Here is a 19,100-nt window from a genome sequence, read left to right as displayed (position 1 = left end):
AAAAGAACAATTTAGTTTTAAAGGTATTTGTTAAGTGCTCACTATGTGCCAGGTACTGTACTAAGCTCTGGGATAGATACAAGTTAATTAGATTAGACACAATCCATGTCCTACTTGGGGCTCACAGCATTAATCCCCATTTTACAGATGATGAAACTGAGGCACAGATAAGTGACTTGCCTAAGGCATCCCAGCAGGAAATGGTGGAGCCAGATTAGAACCCAGGTCCCTCTGGCTCCCAGGCCTATCCACTATTCATTCATGCATTCATTCAGTAGTATTTATTGAGCGCTTACTATGTGCAGAGCACTGTACTAAGCGCTTGGAATGACCAAGTCGGCAACAGATAGACAGTCCCTGCCGTTTGACGGGCTTACAGTCTAATCGGGGGAGACGGGCAGACAAGAACAATGGCAATAAATAGAGTCAAGGGGAAGAACATCTCGTAAAAACAATGGCAACTAAATAGAATCAAGGCGATGTACATTTCATTAACAAAATAAATAGGGTAATGAAAATAAGCTGGGTTGTAGTAGGAGAGCAGTGAGGTGAGGTAGGAGGGAGCAACGTGATTGAGTGCTGTGAAGCCAGTGGTGAGGAGTGTGCTTGGGAGAATGCAGTGGAGTTGGAGGGAATGGTTTGTGTCCTCAAGGAACTCACAGTCCGGCTGGGGAAAGCAGATAGGGGAATGAGTAGCCATAGGCAAAAACCTCCCAACCACGGTCCTTTGTAATGAGAGAGGTGCCTGCTGGCTGGTTAGGCATTAAACACTTCACAAGCTCCCTGGGGTCTGGTTTCCCTTGTCTTCACTCAGGGCAGAGGGTCCTGGGTTTCTTTGGGGGGCTGAATCCCGATGCTCTGTTTTAGCAGCAGTGGAAGCCTGAAGGCTTCTCAACTTTTAGAATGCTGGGAGGGTCACCAGTGCTGTGTAGAGAAGCAGCGTGGCTCAGTAGAAAGAGGCCGGGCTTGGGAGTCAGAGGTCATGAGTTCGAATCCTGGCTCCACCACTTGTCAGCTGTGTGACTGTGGGCAAGTCACTTCACTTCTCTAGGCCTTAGTTCCCTCATCTGTAAAATGGGTATTAAAAGTGTGAGCCCCATGTGGGATAACCTCATTGCCCTGTAGCTACCCCAGCGCTTAGAACAGTGCTTGGCACATAGTAAGCGCTTAACAAATACCAACATTATTATTTCTTAGGTGTCTTTCCTACTTTTGCTCCTTTTTCCTTATGTCTGTTGCTGATTTCCTCCCCCGTCATATTTTTCGATTATCAGCCCCTTGGAGTCCAGGAACCTTGTCCCTATTGCATCCATGCAGTTGTTTCCTAGCAGCTTAGTAGTAATAATTGTGTTAAGTGCTTACAGTGTGCTAAGCACAGTTTAAGTGCTGGGGTTGATAGAACTTAATCAGGTTAGACACAATCCTTGTCCCAAATGGGGCTCACATCTTATCCCCCTTTTACAGATGAGGTAACTGAGGCCCAGAGAAGCTAAGTGACTTGCCCAAGGTCACACAGCAGACACATGGCAGAGGAAGAACCCAGCTCCTTCTGACTCCCAGGCCCCTGATTTATCCACTAAGCCATATTGCTTCCACTAATCCAAGCTGCTGTGCATAGTAGGCACTTAGTGAATAATAATTGTGGTATTTTTGAAGCACTTACTGTGTAACAAACCCTGTTTAACCTGTAAGTTAATTCAAGATAATCAAGTTGGGCACAGTCCCTGTCCTACATGGGGCTCATGGTCTGAGCAGGAGAGAGAACAGGAACGATGCAGAGAAGATTAGCTTGGCCACTGCGCAAAGGTAACATGCAAATTCTTGAAGCGTTCCATATTTTTATGTATATATCTGTAATTTAATTTATTTATATTGATGTCTACTTGACCCCTCTCCACTGTGAGCTCACTGTGGACAGGGGTTGTCTCTCTCTATTGCTGTACTGTATTTTCCCAAGTGATTAGTAGAGTGCTCTGCACACAGTAAGCGTTAAATAAATATGATTGAATGAATGAATGAATCCCAGTCCCCACTTTATAGATGAGGAAACCAAAGCAGAGAGAAGTTCAGTGATTTGCTGAAAACCACACTGCAGGCCTTCCCAGACTAAGCCCCCCTTTTCCTCAGCTCCCTGTCCCTTAGATGTCACCTCGATTCATTTCCTTTGCTCTTCCCCGTCCCCGCCCCACAACACTTATGTGCATATGTATATATCTATAATTCTATTTATACCGATGCCTGTTTACTTGTCTTGAGGTGTATATATCTGTAATTCTGTTGATTTATACTGATGCCTGTTTTAATGTCTGTCTTCCTCCTTGTAGACTGTAAGCCCGTTGTGGGCAGGGATTGTCTCTCTTTGTTGCTGAATTGTATTTTCCAAGTGCTTAGTACAGTGCTCTGCCCACAGTAAGCACTCAGTAAATGCAATTGAATGAATTACGTAGGGCTAGAATTAACCAATCAATTAGCTCTATTTATTCAGCGCTTACTGTATGCAGAATGCTGTACTAAGTGCTTGGGAGAGTACAATATAACAGAGTTGGTAGGCACGTTCCCAATCCATAACGAGCGAACCCAGATCCTCCGACTTTCAGTCCCGGGCTCTTACTAGGCCATACTCCTTCTCATATTACTGTTATTGCAACTATTATAGGAAATGTTTGATGCTCTCAGCTTTCTGATGGATAATTCTCCTCTTCTGTTTGCTCCAGGTACTCTTGCCCAGGAATTTCAGGCTGATAGCCTCTGAGCTGGTTGGGTGGTAACAGGGGGCTGTGCTGGTTGTATTGTGCTGCATTTCAGGACCTTTAAGTGGCAAAAGAGAAGCCCATTGACATTCACCTTATTGTCCTCCGGGAGGAAATGCTTGACTCCTCTCCCCTTCCACCCCCAACACACCCCCTTCCCCCCTTCAGACTTTTTAACAGCTTGCTTTGTGCTATAATTTGAAAACAACCAATTTCAAAAAGGAAGCTAGTAATTATTTCTGAGGATGATTAAATCATTAAATCAAGATCAAGGTAAAATGTGTCAATCTAGTGGGGAAATGTGTAATCTAGTGGTGTGTTTATTCATATAAAATATTTGCCTGCGTTTTGCAGTATGCCTACTCACTCATTGCACTTTATCCCAGAGGAGGCAGTGTGGTCTAGCGGATAGAGCACGGGCCTGGGAGTCAGAAGGACGTGGGTTCTAGTCCTGGCTCTGCCACTTGTCTGCTGTGTGAATTTGGTAAGTCGCTTAATTTCTGTGCCTCAATTACCTCATCTGTAAAAAGGGGTTTAGGACTGGGCGCTCCATGTGGGACATGGGCTGTGCCCAACCTATTTAGCTTGTATCTACTTGAACAGTGCCTGGCACGTAGTAAGTGCTTAAAAAAAAAGGAAACATGACTGGCAGGGAGAGAGAGAGAGAGAGAGAGAGAGACGCGGCAACCACTAGCCATGTTCCGAATTCCTTCACCCACATTCTTAGTCCTTAAGTCTCAGGACAGAAGGCTCACCTGCCATTCCCACTGGAAGACTTGAACAGAGGGCCTTGTAGAAGCAAGTAAGTCAACCTGACTGAAAGCAGGGACTGGGATCTGGTGACCCATGTGGTCGGCCTTTTCAGCTCTGTGATTCTAAAAGGTTGTTCAGCCGGCCAAAAGGAGAATTTGAAAACTTGGCTTAAAGGCTCATTTCTCTAAACCTATGCAGAACATCCACTGCCAAGTGGCTTCAATAGTATGATGTGAGGATTATGGTGTTTGGAGGCAGAAATCCCTCTTAAGGGCATACACATTTGGAATGCTGTCATTCTGGCTGTAGGCCTGGGGGGCATGCTGATGTTATGAAGCTTCAGATGCTTTTTGTTCTCTTTTTTTGTAGGGAGAGGGGGTGGCACTTTTCCTTTGGCCTGCATTTCTCTGAATCATGCTGGTTTCTCACTTGAAAAATATCCATCACTTTTTGCAAGCCATCTTGAGGCATTTGGGCAGCGTTTACCTGGTTAGTATCTAGACAGAAGATGGGGTATAAGGAGACCCCACAGGATCATTCCGGGGAGAGAGCCTATCCATCAGTCAGTGGTATTTATGGGGATCCCATCTCTATGCAGGGATGTTAGGAAGACTTGAATTCAGTTAATGATGGTATTTGTTAAGTGCTTACTATGTGTCATTAACTGGTCTAAGCACTGGGCTAGATACAAGCTAATCACACAGTCCCTGTCTCACATGGGGCGCACAGACTTATTACCCATTTTACAGTTGAGGTAACTGAGGCACAAAGAAGGGAAGTGACTTGCCTAAGATCACTCAACAGACAAGTGGCGGAGTCAGGATTAGAACCCAGGTCTTTCCGACTCCCAGGCCCATGTTCTATCCACTAGGCCATGCTTCTTTTAACAAGTTGGTAGCCGTGATCCCTGTACACGGAGTTTATGATCCAGTGAGGGAGACAGACAGTAAAATTACAGATGAGAAGCAAGAGGATTAATGAAAAGCTTGACTGCACTGAATTAAACTTTAGTGACCTGTCCCCACCCATCTAGACCCTCTCTCCCCTCCTCCATTCTCCTTCTCCTCCAGCCTTTCCCCTGTGGTTTTCCTGCTAGCCTTTAGGAAGGATGGATATTTCTTGATAAGAGAATCCTGGTGCATGCCCGGAAGTTTCTGAAAATTAAGTCCTGTGCTGTACTAATAGACCAGTTATCATGAGCATGTCTTTTGTAAAAACCCCAGGGGCCACATTTTGCCTTGGTTTTACCCTAAGAAGGCAATTACTTTCACTAATGATTAGCTTACGTTCCTTTTAACCAATGACATATTTGCCAAGGTGGAAAAAAAATTCCCAGGGATTTGACTTATTACTCATTGTAGGTTTATAAGTGCAAAATATCCATTTAGAAAGTATTGCCGTTTTTCAGATTTTTCCAGCTGCAGAGTTTGAATTGGGATTTTTAGGACTGTAGTAACCAAACCCTAAGTATCAACTTCTGTTAAAAAAAAATGCCTAAGGACTATTTTCCCTCTTAAACATTGCTGCAGAGAAATCATTGGAAATTGTGTGGATAGTTTTAAATAACCATTTTCCAAGTTAATAGTCATAGAAAAATCAGCAGACTAATAGGTGCTAGATAATAATGATAACCTGAATGAGAACCCTGAGGGACAGGAACCATGTTTAATTTCCATCAACCATGTTTAATTCCCATTTATGTATTCTCTCCCAGTGCTCAATACAGTGCTCTACATACATTAATCTCTTAATAAATGCTGTTACTACTACCACCAGTTGCAAACATGCCCACATCTCCCCCATCCTAAAAAAACCCGCTCTTGACCCCACTTCCCCCTCCAGTTATCGCCCTATCTCCCTACTACCCTTCCTTTCCAAAATCCTAGAACGAGTCGTCTACGATCGATGCTTAGAATTCCTTAACTCCCATTCTCTCCTAGACCCCCTCCGATCTGGCTTCCGTCCCCTCCGCTCTACCGAGACTGCTCTCTCTAAGGTCACCCGTGACCTCCTTCATGCCAAATCCAATGGCTCCTACTCCATTCTGATCCTCCTTGACCTCTCTGCTGCCTTTGACACTGTCGACCATCCCCTCCTCCTCCATACCTTATCTCACCTTGGCTTCACGGACTCTGTCCTCTCCCTGTTCTCCTCTTACCTCTCTGGCCGGTCATTCTCGGTCTCCTTCGCTGGCGCCTCCTCCCCCTCCCATCCTTTAACTGTTGGAGTTCCTCAAGGGGTCAGTTCTTGGCCCTCTTCTGTTCTCCATTTACACTCACTCCCTCGGTGAACTCATTCGCTCTCACGGCTTCGACTACCATCTCTACGCAGATGACACGCAGATCTACATCTCCGCCCCTGTCCTCTCCCCCTCCCTTCAGGCTCGCATCTCCTCCTGCCTCCGGGACGTTTCCACCTGGATGTCGGCCCGTCACTTAAAACTCAACATGAGCAAGACTGAGCTCCTCATCTTCCCTCCCAAACCCGGTCCTCTCCCAGACTTCTCTGTCACCGTCGATGGCACGACCATCCTTCCCGTCTCTTGGGCCCGCAATCTCGGTGTCATCCTTGACTCGTCTCTCTCGTTCACCCCACACATCCTATCCGTTACCGAGACCTGCCGGTTTCACCTCTACAATATCGCCAAGATCCGCCCTTTCCTCTCCACCCAAACGGCTACCTTACTATTACGGGCTCTCGTTATATCCCGGCTAGACTACTGTGTCAGCCTTCTCTCTGACCTCCCTTCCTCCTCTCTCGCCCCGCTCCGGTCTATTCTTCACTCCGCTGCCCGGCTCATCTTCCTGCAGAAACGATCTGGGCATGTCACTCCCCTTCTTAAACAACTCCAGTGGTTGCCCATCGACCTCCGCTCCAAACAAAAACTCCTCACTCTAGGCTTCAAGGCTGTCCATCACCTTGCCCCTTCCTACCTCTCCTCCCTTCTCTCTTTCTACCACCCACCCCGCACACTCCGCTCCTCTGCCGCCCACCTCCTCACCGTCCCTCGGTCTCGCCCATCCCGCCGTCGACCCCTGGGTCACGTCCTCCCGCGGTCCTGGAACGCCCTCCCTCCTCACCTCCGCCAAACTGATTCTCTTTCCCTCTTCAAAACCCTACTTAAAACTCACCTCCTCCAAGAGGCCTTCCCAGACTGAGCTCCTCTTCTCCCTCTACTCCCTCTGCCACCCCCTTTACCTCTCCGCAGCTAAAGCCTCATTTTCCCCTTTTCCCTCTGCTCCTCCACCTCTCCCTTCCCATCCCCACAGCACTGTACTCGTCCGCTCAACTGTATATATTTTCATTACCCTATTTATTTTGTTAATGAATTGTACATCGCCTCGATTCTATTTAGTTGCCATTGTTTTTACGAGATGTTCTTCCCCTTGACTCTATTTATTGCCATTGTTCTTGTCTGTCCATCTCTCCCGATTAGACTGTAAGCCCGTCAAACGGCAGGGACTGTCTCTATCTGTTGCCGACTTGTTCATCCCAAGCGCTTAGTACAGTGCTCTGCACATAGTAAGCGCTCAGTAAATACTATTGAATGAGTGAATTCCTTCATCATTTTTGACCCCTTTGGGCTCAGCACTGATGCGTGGCTTTAGTGGAACAAGCACAAGCTTGGGAGTCAGAGGATGTGGTAATCCTGGCTCCACCACTTGGCTGCTGTGTGACCTTGGGCAAGCTGATTAATTTCACTGTGCCTCAGTTACTTCATCTGTAAAATGGGGGTTAAGACTGAGAGTCCCACATGGGTTATATCTTCCCCAGCTTTTAGAACAGTGCTTGGCACATAGCGTTTAACAAATACCAATATTATTATTATTACTAAGTACTTGGGAGAGTACACTAGAGTTAGTAGACAGGATCCCCTAGCTCGGCCTACAGAGAAACAAATGCACTTCAGCTAGGGAGAAGTAGCAGAGATTAAGAATACGTACATAGGGGCGGAGGGAGTGCAGGACTGGGCGTGAATGCTTAAGATCTTTGGATTTTGGATTCATGTGCATACATGACACAGTAAGGAAGGATTTGTTACAGGTGACATGATTCTTTCTTCCCATCATGTTCTTTAAGGTGTGCGCCTCAAGACAGTGTCCCAAGGAAGCAGAGAGGCGGAGGCCATGTTGATGGCAGGAGTACCGGGAGGCTGCCCCTTTACTTCATCAGCTCCATGTGTCCCCAAAGGACAGCGAACAACTCCCTTCTCCTCCCTTCACTTAGCAGTACATAGTTACCCTGTATGGGTTAAACGTAGGGTGTAGTCAAGCATCATCTTGGGCCAGTTCTTGGAGCATTTTGATTTTTTCCCCCCTCTTCTTCCCTTCCAAATTGTGATGTTTTTTGGCTTGATAAAACAGATGTCAGGATTTCTAAGTTGTTGTATCTTCTCCCTGAGTTCAAAACAAACTCGATGTAGCTGAAATGTAATGGATTGTCAGTGGTACATTCATTTAGTCTCAGAAGTTTTCTTGTATAAGACAAAAGGTAAAAGTACACATCTCTCATTAGGATTCAAAATTAAACCTGCCGATGATGAGATTTTTTCACTGTTGTGCTCAGGGTTGACTTACTGTTTCTTCAGACCAGACTTTTTACTGTTATCTCCCTTTGGCTCTTCTAGAACAGCTGTTTAGTATTCCCCGCTAGACTGCAAGCTCCATATGGGCTGGGAACATGTCTACCACCTCTGTTATAGTGTACTCCCTCAAGCAGTTAGTAAATAGAGTTAGTTATTGAGTTAGTGCTCTAATAATAATAATAAAGTTGGTATTTGTTAAGCGTTTACTATGTGCAGAGCACTGTTCTAAGCACTGGGGTAGATACAGATGTCCCACGTGAGGTTCACAGTTAATCCCCATTTTACAGATGAGGTAACTGAGGCACAGAGAAGTAAAGTGACTTGCCCACAGTCACACAGCTGACAGGTGGCAGATCTGGAATTCGAACCCATGACCTCTGACTCCCAAGCCCGGGTTCTTTCCACTGAGCCGCGCTGTTTCTGTATTGAGCAGAATAGCAATATTCTCTATTGAGTTAGTGCTCAGTAAATGACTGAGTTGTCATCCAGTCTCCTTTCATGTACCATCCAGTTAAAGTGTGATGCAATCATTTTTGCTTAAAATCTTTATTCATGCAATTGGTTCCAAGGAGAGAATTTTAATTGAAGGCCTCATAGTACAAATAATGTGGAATAAAAAATGCAATTTTTACTAGATGTTATTGCACAATCTCTTGCCAATATCTGCATCCTCTAGGAATTTGATAGTTGCCTTGGGCTATTTGTTGTTTGGGCAGCCTGTCTGCCCCATTAGATTGTGAGTTCTTTGAAGGCAGAGAATGTGGGCTTTGCTTCTATTATATATTTCCAAGTGCTTAGTACAGTGCTTTATACTCAGTAGGCATCCTGTGACTACAGTTTGATTGGGTTGTGGTGGGTGCCATTGTGTGAACGACTGGCTTGAACTATAGAAAGTTTAGATTCGTAGAACTCAATAGTCAGTCAAACTTTCACGCATGGCGGTAAAATGAACACATTCAAATCTTGATTTTAGATGATGATATGATCCCCAACTGGGCAAATTATGGGCTGTGGGTTGGCTTCAGCATGCAATCAGGCAACCAAGCACTTTATACAGTGCTCTGCACACAGTAAGCTCTCAATAAGTACGATTGAATGAATCAATCAGTTGATAGGCTATGTCTCTCTGCTCCATTCCAGCAGCAGATGCCTGTAGTATCCCAGCATAGAGAGAACTCAAGTTGAGTGGTGTGTGAATGTTATCATTAATAATGATAATTTTGATATTTAAACGCTATATGCTAAATGCTAGGATAGATTAAATGCAGTCAGATCAGACAGTCCCTATCCCACGTGAAGCTCACAGTGTAGGAGGGAGGGTTGTTAACCCCCATTTGTGTTTGAGAAAACAGATGCACAAAGGAGTTATGGTCACAATGCAGGAAGTGACAGGGCTGGGATTAGAACCCAGGTCCATGCTCTTTCCACTAGACCATGTTTTTGACTGAATCTGAGTGGGTTTGATGTGGAGTCAGAGCCCCTGTGGTACCTCTTCCTCAATATCAGCTAATAATAATAATAATAATTGTGGTATTTGTTAACTGCTTATTGTGTGTCAGGCCCTTTCCTAAGTGCTGGGATGGATAAAAGCAAATCGGGATGGACACAATCCTTGTCCCACATGGGGCTCACAGTCTCAGCCCCCATTTTACAGGTGAGATAACTGAGGCACAGAGAAGTAAAGTGACTTGCCCAAGGTAACAAGGACAAATGGTGGAGCTGGGATTAGAACCCATGACCTGAGCTAGCTCTCAGCCCAAAATGAATGCCCACCCCTGATGTCAGTCAACGAGTTGCCCCCCTACTTAGGTCTTGGTATATATGTTCGACACATTGTGTAAATGTAAAACCATACAAATACCACATTTTATATTGCTAAGAGTACATTTTTGAACAATTTGGAGTTGAATTTTCAGATGATTAGATTAAGGGCAAGATTAGAGAAATATGCATAGTCTGAATATAATTTTGAATGTGCTTGTGAATTTATCATTAGTATGTCCCAAATGGCTTTGAAAGTATTTTCTTTTTAAAAGATCTTTGTTTATCCAGAGTTCAAAATACCACCACCTTAGTAATAATGATAATAAAAATTATAGTTATAATAATGACGTATCCTGGAGTTGGCTCCTATTTAAGAATTCATTTAATCTGCCACTATGTGATTCTAGTGAATTTGCCTTAACTTGGACCTTGGGCAGGATTTTCCAAAAATCACTTTGCTTTGACTCTGCTAAAGGAAGTTATATTCCCATCGCATATTGATATCAGTAATGTGTCAAAGGCGTAAAAAGAAAGCTGAAAAAAGATGGTGTCTGGAGACATCTATCCCAACCTTTTGACGGTTGTCAGTTTTTTGAGTCCAACGCTTAGTCATCCCGTTGACTTTCTTCTTCCCCTTCCCTGGCGCTGTTAGGGCCTACAGAGAGAGGCTGAGGGTGTCTTTGTGACTGGTAGCAGAACTGACAGTTTCTCCCCCTCTAGATTGTAAACTCGTTTTGGGCAGGGAATGGGTCTGTTTATTGCTATAGTGTACTCTCCCAAGTGCTTAGTATAGTGCTTTGCATGCAGTAAGAGCTCAATAAACACAGTTGAATGAATGATCAGTAATAGAGTCCTGTGCAGGTCTGGCACGCCAAGATCCGCCCTTTCCTCTCCACCCAAACGGCTACCTTACTATTACGGGCTCTCGTTATATCCCGGCTAGACTACTGTGTCAGCCTTCTCTCTGACCTCCCTTCCTCCTCTCTCGCCCCGCTCCGGTCTATTCTTCACTCCGCTGCCCGGCTCATCTTCCTGCAGAAACGATCTGGGCATGTCACTCCCCTTCTTAAACAACTCCAGTGGTTGCCTATCGACCTCCGCTCCAAACAAAAACTCCTCACTCTAGGCTTCAAGGCTCTCCATCACCTTGCCCCTTCCTACCTCTCCTCCCTTCTCTCTTTCTACCGCCCACCCCGCACGCTCCGCTCCTCCGCCGCCCACCTCCTCGCCTTCCCTCGGTCTCGCCTATCCCGCCGTCGACCCCTGGGTCACGTCCTCCCGCGGTCCTGGAACGCCCTCCCTCCTCACCTCCGCCAAACTGATTCTCTTTCCCTCTTCAAAACCTTACTTAAAAATCACCTCCTCCAAGAGGCCTTCCCAGACTGAGCTCCTCTTCCCCCTCTACTCCCTCTGCCATCCCCCCTTTACCTCTCCGCAGCTTAAGCCTCATTTTCCCCTTTTCCCTCTGCTCCTCCACCTCTCCCTTCCCATCCCCACAGCACTGTACTCGTCCTCTCAACTGTATATATTTTCGTTACCCTATTTATTTTGTTAATGAATTGTACATCGCCTCGATTCTATTTAGTTGCCATTGTTTTTACGAGATGTTCTTCCCCTTGACGCTGTTTAGTGCCATTGTTCTTGTCTGTCCGTCTCCCCCGATTAGACTGTAAGCCCGTCAAACGGCAGGGACTGTCTCTATCTGTTGCCGACTTGTTCATCCCAAGCGCTTAGTACAGTGCTCTGCACATCGTAAGCGCTCAATAAATACCATTGAATGAATGAATGAATGAATGAATGAGAGGACTAATCCTCTGTTCCTTTTCTTGGGCTTTACCAAGATTTGAGATTATACTTGTGGAAGGAGGCAATGGTGAACCACTTCCATATTTTTAGCAAAAAAACTATATGGATACACTGCCAGAATGATGGCAGATGGAGGAGGGGCGTTCTGGGAGAGATGTGTCCGTGGCGTCTCTATGGGTCGGAGATGAGTCGACAGCATACGACAAGACAAGCAAGTCCCAGAATCCTCAGGGCAGACACACGCAGACCTTTGCCTTAGAAGTAGGGTGGCTACTGATGGGACCAGAGAGTTCCAGATGCCTCCTTGCTGACCCAGAAGCAATTAATTTACTTTACCTTCTGAAGGTTATTGATTCATTCAGTCGTATTTATTGAGCTCTTACTGTGTGCAGAGGACTATACTAAGCACTTTGGAGAGTACAGTACAACAGTAAACAGACACATTCCCTGCTCACAGCGAGCTTACAGTCTAGAGGGGAAGACAGACAATGAATATTAATAAATAAAATTGCACATCCATATCGTACCGCCGTGGAGTCATAAGGTTGCAAGAAAAATTGCTTTGTGGATATCCGCAGAACCGAGATAATGCCTGTCTGATGGACCCCAGGTAGCATCCAGTGCCCCAGAGCACGTTAAGTAGATGTAAAGGTGCTCAGGACTGATTCAGTCCCTGGCAGGGGATAGACCTGATGAATCCAGACCGATTGGGTGTAAAAAAGGATGAATTTCCATCCTACATGGAAATGAGGTTGATCTCCCCTCTGATGTGCCCTAAGCTGGGACCAAACTTTTTAGCCCAAGCAGGGCTCGCCATTTGGGATAAAATAGAAAGGCACCTCATACCTTCTCTTCTCATTCCCAGAACTGCACCTAGCACTTCCTGTGTTAGGCTGGCCTGAGAGGGGAGTTGAGAGGGGAGTTCTAGGATTAGCTGCTTCAACGGATGTAATATTCTGGTTTAAGTGGAGGTTCGCTTCAGGTTGGTACCTCTCTTATAAAAATGAGTTTCTAAAAGAAACTCTTAACCTTTGGCTTTAAAGCACTCATTCAGCTTCTCTTTCCTACCCTACCACGCTGATTTCCAGCCCAGCACTGACACTTTGCTCCTCTAATGCCAACCTGCTCACTGTGCCTCAATCTCGTTTGTCTCACTGCCAACTCCTGGTCCATGTCCTCCTTCTGGCTTGGATCCCTTTCCCCCTTCATATCTGACAGGCTACTACTCATTCCACCTTCAGAACCTTATTAAAATCACATCCCCAAGAGGCTTTGCCTGAATAAGCCCTCATTTCCCCATCTCCTTCTCCCTTCTGCATCACCTAAACATTTGAATCTGTGTCCTTTAAGCACTTGATATTCCCCCCCCCCCACCCTCTACCTCACAGAACTTAGGTACGTACCTGGAATTTATTCCTTATATTAATGTCCGTGTCTTTCTTTCTAGACTGCAAGCTTGTGGGCAGAGACCATGTTTACCAACTCTGTTGTATTGTACTCTCCCAAGGGCTTAGTACAGTGTACAGCACACAGTAAGTATTCTAGAAATACCTCTGATAGATTTTTGACTTAAAAGGCTGCTTTTCCCCCAGCAGCCACCTCTCGGTGCATTTCCATCAATAGCAAGTGAGGAAACTTCCAAGTGGAATTCATCAGGTACCAACTAGGAAGACTCTTTAATAATAATAATGATAATAATAATAATGTTGGTATTTGTTAAGCGCTTACTATGTGCAGAGCACTGTTCTAAGCACTGGGGTAGATATAGGGTAATCAGGTTGTCCCACGTGAGGCTCACACTCTTAATCCCCATTTTACAGATGAGGTAAATGAGGCCCAGAGAAGTTAAGTGATGTGCCCACAGTCACACAGCTGACAAGTGGCAGAGCTGAGATTCGAACCCATGACTCTGACTCCCAAGCCCATGCTCTTTCCACTGAGCCACGAAGGGAATGAGCAGGGTTGTCTCTAGAAATCACATAGCTCAGACTTTTAAAAAGAAACCCAAGTAGAATGAGCTTGTTTGGGGTAGGTTGACCAAACTGTGGATAGATTGACCAAGGCTTGGAAATACATTTTGATGTAAAATTCCATGAAACCAATCATCAGTTAAATAACTGCCAAATTCTTAAAATCAGCTGCAGGAGCTGTAGATATCAATTTTTTAAAAATGTATCTTCCATTAAAATTCTTCAACTGGCCTTGTTTCAGACCGAAAAATGCAGTTTTTTATTTTTTGTCCCCATAAACGTAGGTTTGATAGGTGTCTCCCTGAGTTGCAGTAAGCAGCTGAAGGATATCCTGATGCCCGTTTGCGAATTGTACTCCACAGTTGTATGCAGGGACAGGCCCCACCTCCCTCCCCACGAACCCTGCAGACCCCTTTACCCCTTCCCCCCAACACCCTGTCCCCCACCCACCTAAGCTAAAGGTTAGGAGCTTCTTTTAGAAACCCATTTTTATGACAAAGGGGGGGTCCCAGCAGGCAAGAACATTTTTTGTCCCAGGATAGAAAGGCGGGAAAGAAACACCTAGAGACACCCCAACCCCAACCCCGTCCACCCTTCCCATTTTTCCACCCTTCCCATTTTCTAAACTGCTAAAATATCTTCCACTCAGTTCCAACGCTGCAACCCATCATCATCATACCTGAGAATGGAGCCAAATGAAGCAAGAGGGAGTGAGAGGAGGCTTTGGCACAAATAATTATGGAATTTAAGTGCTCGTTACGAGTTAGCACCGTACTAAGTGTGAGGATAGGTAGAACGTAGTTCAGACACAGTCCTTGTCTGCTTAAGGATCACAGTTCCCGGGCTGGGGGAAGAACAGGTATGTAATCCGTATTTTATAGATGAGGAAACTGAGGCCCAAAGAAGTTAAGTGGCTTGCCTGTGGCCACCCAGCAGCCAAGTGGTGGAGGTGGAATTAGAACCAGTGCTATTTCCACTAAACCACACTGCTTCTCAAGTGTGAGAAGCAAAAACTGCATCCTCATTTTGGAGAAACAATAGGGGATTTCATTTAGAGACGTTCTTTATATTTTTGCCTACCTGTTGATCTACACAGAGTTCAGGAAAAAATCAAATTTACCTGCCCTTCCACTTCACTGAGAAGCAGCAGAAGGGCTGGTTGGACTAGAGCTAGTCTGGCAGGACTTGGGGCAAGAACAACAAAGAGATGGAGGAAATGTCCAACTCCTTTTCCCTCCCCTCCTCCAGCTGGCCTTGGGTCAGCTCTTTGTCTTCTCTCCTACTACCTCTAGAGACTTATGAAAGACAATAAACTCATCGTGGGCAGGAAATGTGTCTACCAACTCTCTTGTACTTTCCCAAGGGCTTAGTACAGTGCTCTGCACACAGTAAGCACTCAATAAATTCCATTGACTGGTGTTGCTTACTTTGGGAGTCAGAAGTCCTGGTTCTAATCCTGGCTCTGCTATTTGCCTGCTGTGTGTTCTTGGGCAAGTCACTTGACTTCTCTGTGCCTCACTTACCTCATCAGTAAACTGGGGATTGAGATTGTGAGCCCCATGAGGGAAAGGGACTGTGCGTCCAACCTGATTTGATTGTATCCACCCTAGTGCTTAGTACAGTACCTGGCACACAGTAAGTGCTTAACAAATACCATAATTATTAATTATTATTATTATTATTTTGGAATAATATTGCATCTATAATCTGACTCATCATTAATCCTGCAAAGACCAGCCAGAGAATAAAAACAGCTATTGGAATAAGGTAAAATAGAAGAAAGAAATCTGCACCAATAAGAGGAATTATTGTATACTACAAGATGAGATTTTAGGATTATTTTTAGCGCTAATAAAGTGTTGCCCAATGGCCATTAAAGCAGTGGCCCTCAAGGTAATTGCAGCCAAGCATTCTCCTTTCTATGTTTCCGTATAATTGCTCAAAAATTAGGTGGGGCCTACGACAAAATAGCAAAAGCAAAGTTGTTGATCTGTTTTTAATGTTCTCTTATGTATCTTTATTTATGCTTCTCTTTACCTCTGGGTAGAAATGATCTTCCCATTTTCCCTCAGGCTTGCCCTCTATTTTCATTTTAAAGCCAACCCACCTTCTGCCTCTTGCTGCAACTGGAGTAAAGAATGAGTTTCAAAAGAAAGGCTCTAGGATGTTAAAGTGGAAAGAGAGAGACAGGTAAATAGGTTCACAGAGATATGAGGAATGGTCAGTGGAGGGATGAAGCCTCGAATTTTGGGAGAAGTAGAAGGTAACCAAAATCCAGATCAACTTGTTTTTTGGGGGGGGCAAGGCATTATCTTTTCTTGGAAGTGTTTAAGAATAGTATTGACTGCCTCTGATGACTTATGGACATTCCCATCTGGAGCCCACATGACTTTGGAAATCCCTTCCAGTTCCATGATTTCCTGAACATAATTAGATGCCTACTTGGAATCTATAAAAGGGAGTGGAGGAGAGATGGGTGAGGTCAGGATACTTACGAAATACTGAATTTTTCTGGTAATGAACATTGTTTAAACAGTTTTTTTTAATGGAAGCAGAGATTTCTGCTTTTTTTTTTTTCTTTTTGGTGTTGAAAAACTGAAGTCATGGGTTTTAAGGTCAGCCAAAATTACTGTAAGATCAGAGAAATCCTAGTCATGCCCCTTCTTGGTGCCATTTCTGCTTCTTGCTGCCCACTCAGCCCTTGGGTCAGTGCTGTGGTTATGAAGGATCGTATGTCATCACTCTTACACAATCACACAGGAACACTGAAAAGGCAGCTGTCAACTGAAGAAGCAGAGAACAAATTTCAGCCAATTGAGGTGTCTATTAGAACTGTCAAAGGCATCGTGACTTAGTACAGGCAAGGGATCAGAACCTTAGGGTGGAAAACCAGGACTGTAGACAGACTCTCAGTTTTCTCATCCATGAAATTTGACAATTTCACCTATGAGGCACTTATGAAAAATAAAATGAGAACATGCTTTTTTGTAGTATAATGAAATCAATCCTGAAAGTGCTAAATAAGAGACGAAGCTAAGAAGACTTTATAAAGCAATTTTTGAGCCATTTCAAGGTCTCTGTTTAAGCAGTTGTTAAGCTGCTGCTGCTTTGTTTTTCTAAAACGGTTTTGCATCATTCACCCGATTAATAGTAGTTCTTCACTGAGTGCTAAACTCAAAAATAATTTAGTTACATTCACTTTTTTTGGAAAAACTCCTCATTTTCTCTTCTAATACTGGTCTCGTAGCTTTGATGGAGTGTTCTGATAAATCCTCTGAAGCGTTTTAGTAATTCTAAACAGAGTCCTATATTTTGCCTGGTTTTATTGCCCACTTGTGCTCCAGAACTGCAGCAATTTTGAGTTGACTTCTGCCTAAATATCTGTGGATAGATTATGGCAAAATATCTATTCAGAAAAATAAAAAGCCTCTAATTTTTCTGCGTTTTATTTGATTATTATTGGCCATATCCTAACATTTTTGCTAAATTCTGCTTCTCTAGAATGTTGCCTTTTACAGTATTCCAAAGGGAACCTTGATTGTCCACAATTTTCCTGATAGTCCTGTGAAGTTATTTCAATTGAAAATTCATCTCCAGAAGTGAATGGCCATATACACTTTAAAAAGGAACCAGAGTTAAAAGGTGATGAAATTAGCTTTTGTAGTAATTTTATTAGTAGCTCTGAGAACAAGTGAGTAACAGATAATAGGGTCAGGTCCATATGCTCTGATGCATGGAACAATGGCAAGTTACCCAAACTTCTGTAGTTGGAAGAGTTTCACAAACCAGGAGAATTTATCCTGGCCCTCATAGAACCAGGATGAAGATTATCCTATTGACTAAGCCTTCATTCCCTAATCTTGGCAGAAATGACATGAAGAAAGCTTCAGGTCCCAGAAATCTTTAAATTAAATATACTCTAGCACACCATAGGAAAAGGAACTGAACAAAAATGTTTTGATTTTTCTTTTCTTTCTTTTTTTTTCACGTTTTTTCCCCCATTGGTTCAATTTTTAGCCTTGTAGTTATTTGCCTCAATACCTCAGTAATGGGAGCTCAGAGTTAGGGGCCGTGATAGATGAGGAGATTATGATTTCAAAAAGAATTATCAATGGCATTTGATGTGATTTTATTGGATGCTCTTGCAGGTGCAGGGTTAAACATTTCTTCTTTTTACCAAGTTAAAAATAAACACTTGATTTTTTTTTTTCCCTCGAGTTTTGCTCTCTGAAGGCAAACTCGAGCTTTGTTTCTGAAGTGATTGTTATTGAAAGAAGTCACTAAAATTGAAAACGAAATTATCTGCTTTGTGGCTGTCTACAATAATAATAACAAATGCCACAATTAGTGTTAAATGCTTACTTTATGCCAAGCACAGGACTAAGCGATGGAGTGGTTGGACACAGTCCCTGCCCCTCATGGGGTTTATGGTGTAAATAGGAGGAAAAATAGATATTGAATCCCCATTTTGTAGATGAGGAAATCAGGCAAGGAGAATTAAGTGACTTATCCAAGGTCACACAGCAAGCGACAGTGCTTTATTTGGAACCCAGGTCATTTGATTCTCAGACCTGTGCTCTTACCACTAAGCCACTCTTCTACATTCAAGATCATTACAATGTATTTTTGAGTTCCACTGGGAAGGATTCCTGTAGTGTAAAAACGGCTATGATCCTGAAGAAGTTTGGGTTTGTGTCAGATGTATATGTGTTGGTGTGTGCATGATGTGGGGGAGGCAAGAAGGGAGGGAGGAAGGGAGAGAGAGAGTTTTTGTAGATATAATTTCATTCATTCAATAGTATTTATTGAGCGCTTACTATGTGCAGAGCACTGTACTAAGCGCTTGGGATGAACAAGTCGGCAACAGATAGAGACAGTCCCTGCCATTTGACGGGCTTACAGTCTAATCGGGGGAGACGGACAGACAAAAAAATTGTGTATTTCCCTGCATTTTTTCCCCCTTTTCATCCACTTGGGAGCTGAAGAGATTGTTTTTTGATTGGACATGTAGGTAGACATTCCAGAGAGCAACAAGATCTTTTTGATAATAATGGTGATCCAGAAGGCCCACTGATAGTTAGTGACTATAGAACTGTAACCATGTTGTGCTGTTGTTAAGTTTCTCTCATAGTACCGCAGCTCATGCCAGTTGGATATGTTAAATAAGGTTTTTCTTTTTCAGTCTCAAAACCATTACACTTATCAGCACTAGGCAATTAATTTATATTACATGATCATTTTGGCGAATTGCCAAAGGACAAGAAGGCCTAGTTAAGGAGTAGCGAAAATATGCGGTTTCTTTGTAATTTAGAAGTGGAATATGTTTTGGTTTCTGAATAACAAATCTATGTCTGTGGCAGCAACTCTCATGCAGGGATACTAAAAGATGGTGTTTATCTGCAGCAGGCTCAGCATACACTCATTCAATCCCATTTTTTAGTGCTTATTGTGTGCAGAGCACTGTTGTAAGTG

The 19,100-nt window shown here is 44.0% G+C and overlaps 1 long non-coding RNA gene and 1 other non-coding gene across 4 annotated transcripts in view; both read left to right on the top strand.

Moving 5' to 3' along the window:
• LOC103165889 overlaps positions 1-19,100 on the top strand; it is a 166,932-nt gene that overhangs the window by 100,640 nt on the left and 47,192 nt on the right. The window contains exon 1 of one of the 3 annotated variants that reach the window (XR_005659873.1): positions 13,151-13,190. The exons of the other annotated variants lie outside the window; for them this stretch is intronic. This is a non-coding gene — a long non-coding RNA (uncharacterized LOC103165889). Of the gene's footprint in view, positions 1-13,150; positions 13,191-19,100 lie in introns of those variants that run through there. 3 annotated transcript variants of the gene reach the window in all.
• On the top strand, positions 1,739-1,841 carry LOC114811006. Its single transcript, XR_003758691.1, has one exon. It is a non-coding gene; the product is annotated as a U6 spliceosomal RNA (small nuclear RNA).

Source organism: Ornithorhynchus anatinus, chromosome 3, assembly GCF_004115215.2.
Source record: "Ornithorhynchus anatinus isolate Pmale09 chromosome 3, mOrnAna1.pri.v4, whole genome shotgun sequence".
Classification (NCBI taxonomy): domain Eukaryota; kingdom Metazoa; phylum Chordata; class Mammalia; order Monotremata; family Ornithorhynchidae; genus Ornithorhynchus; species Ornithorhynchus anatinus.
This window is presented reverse-complemented; position numbering and strand designations above follow the sequence as displayed.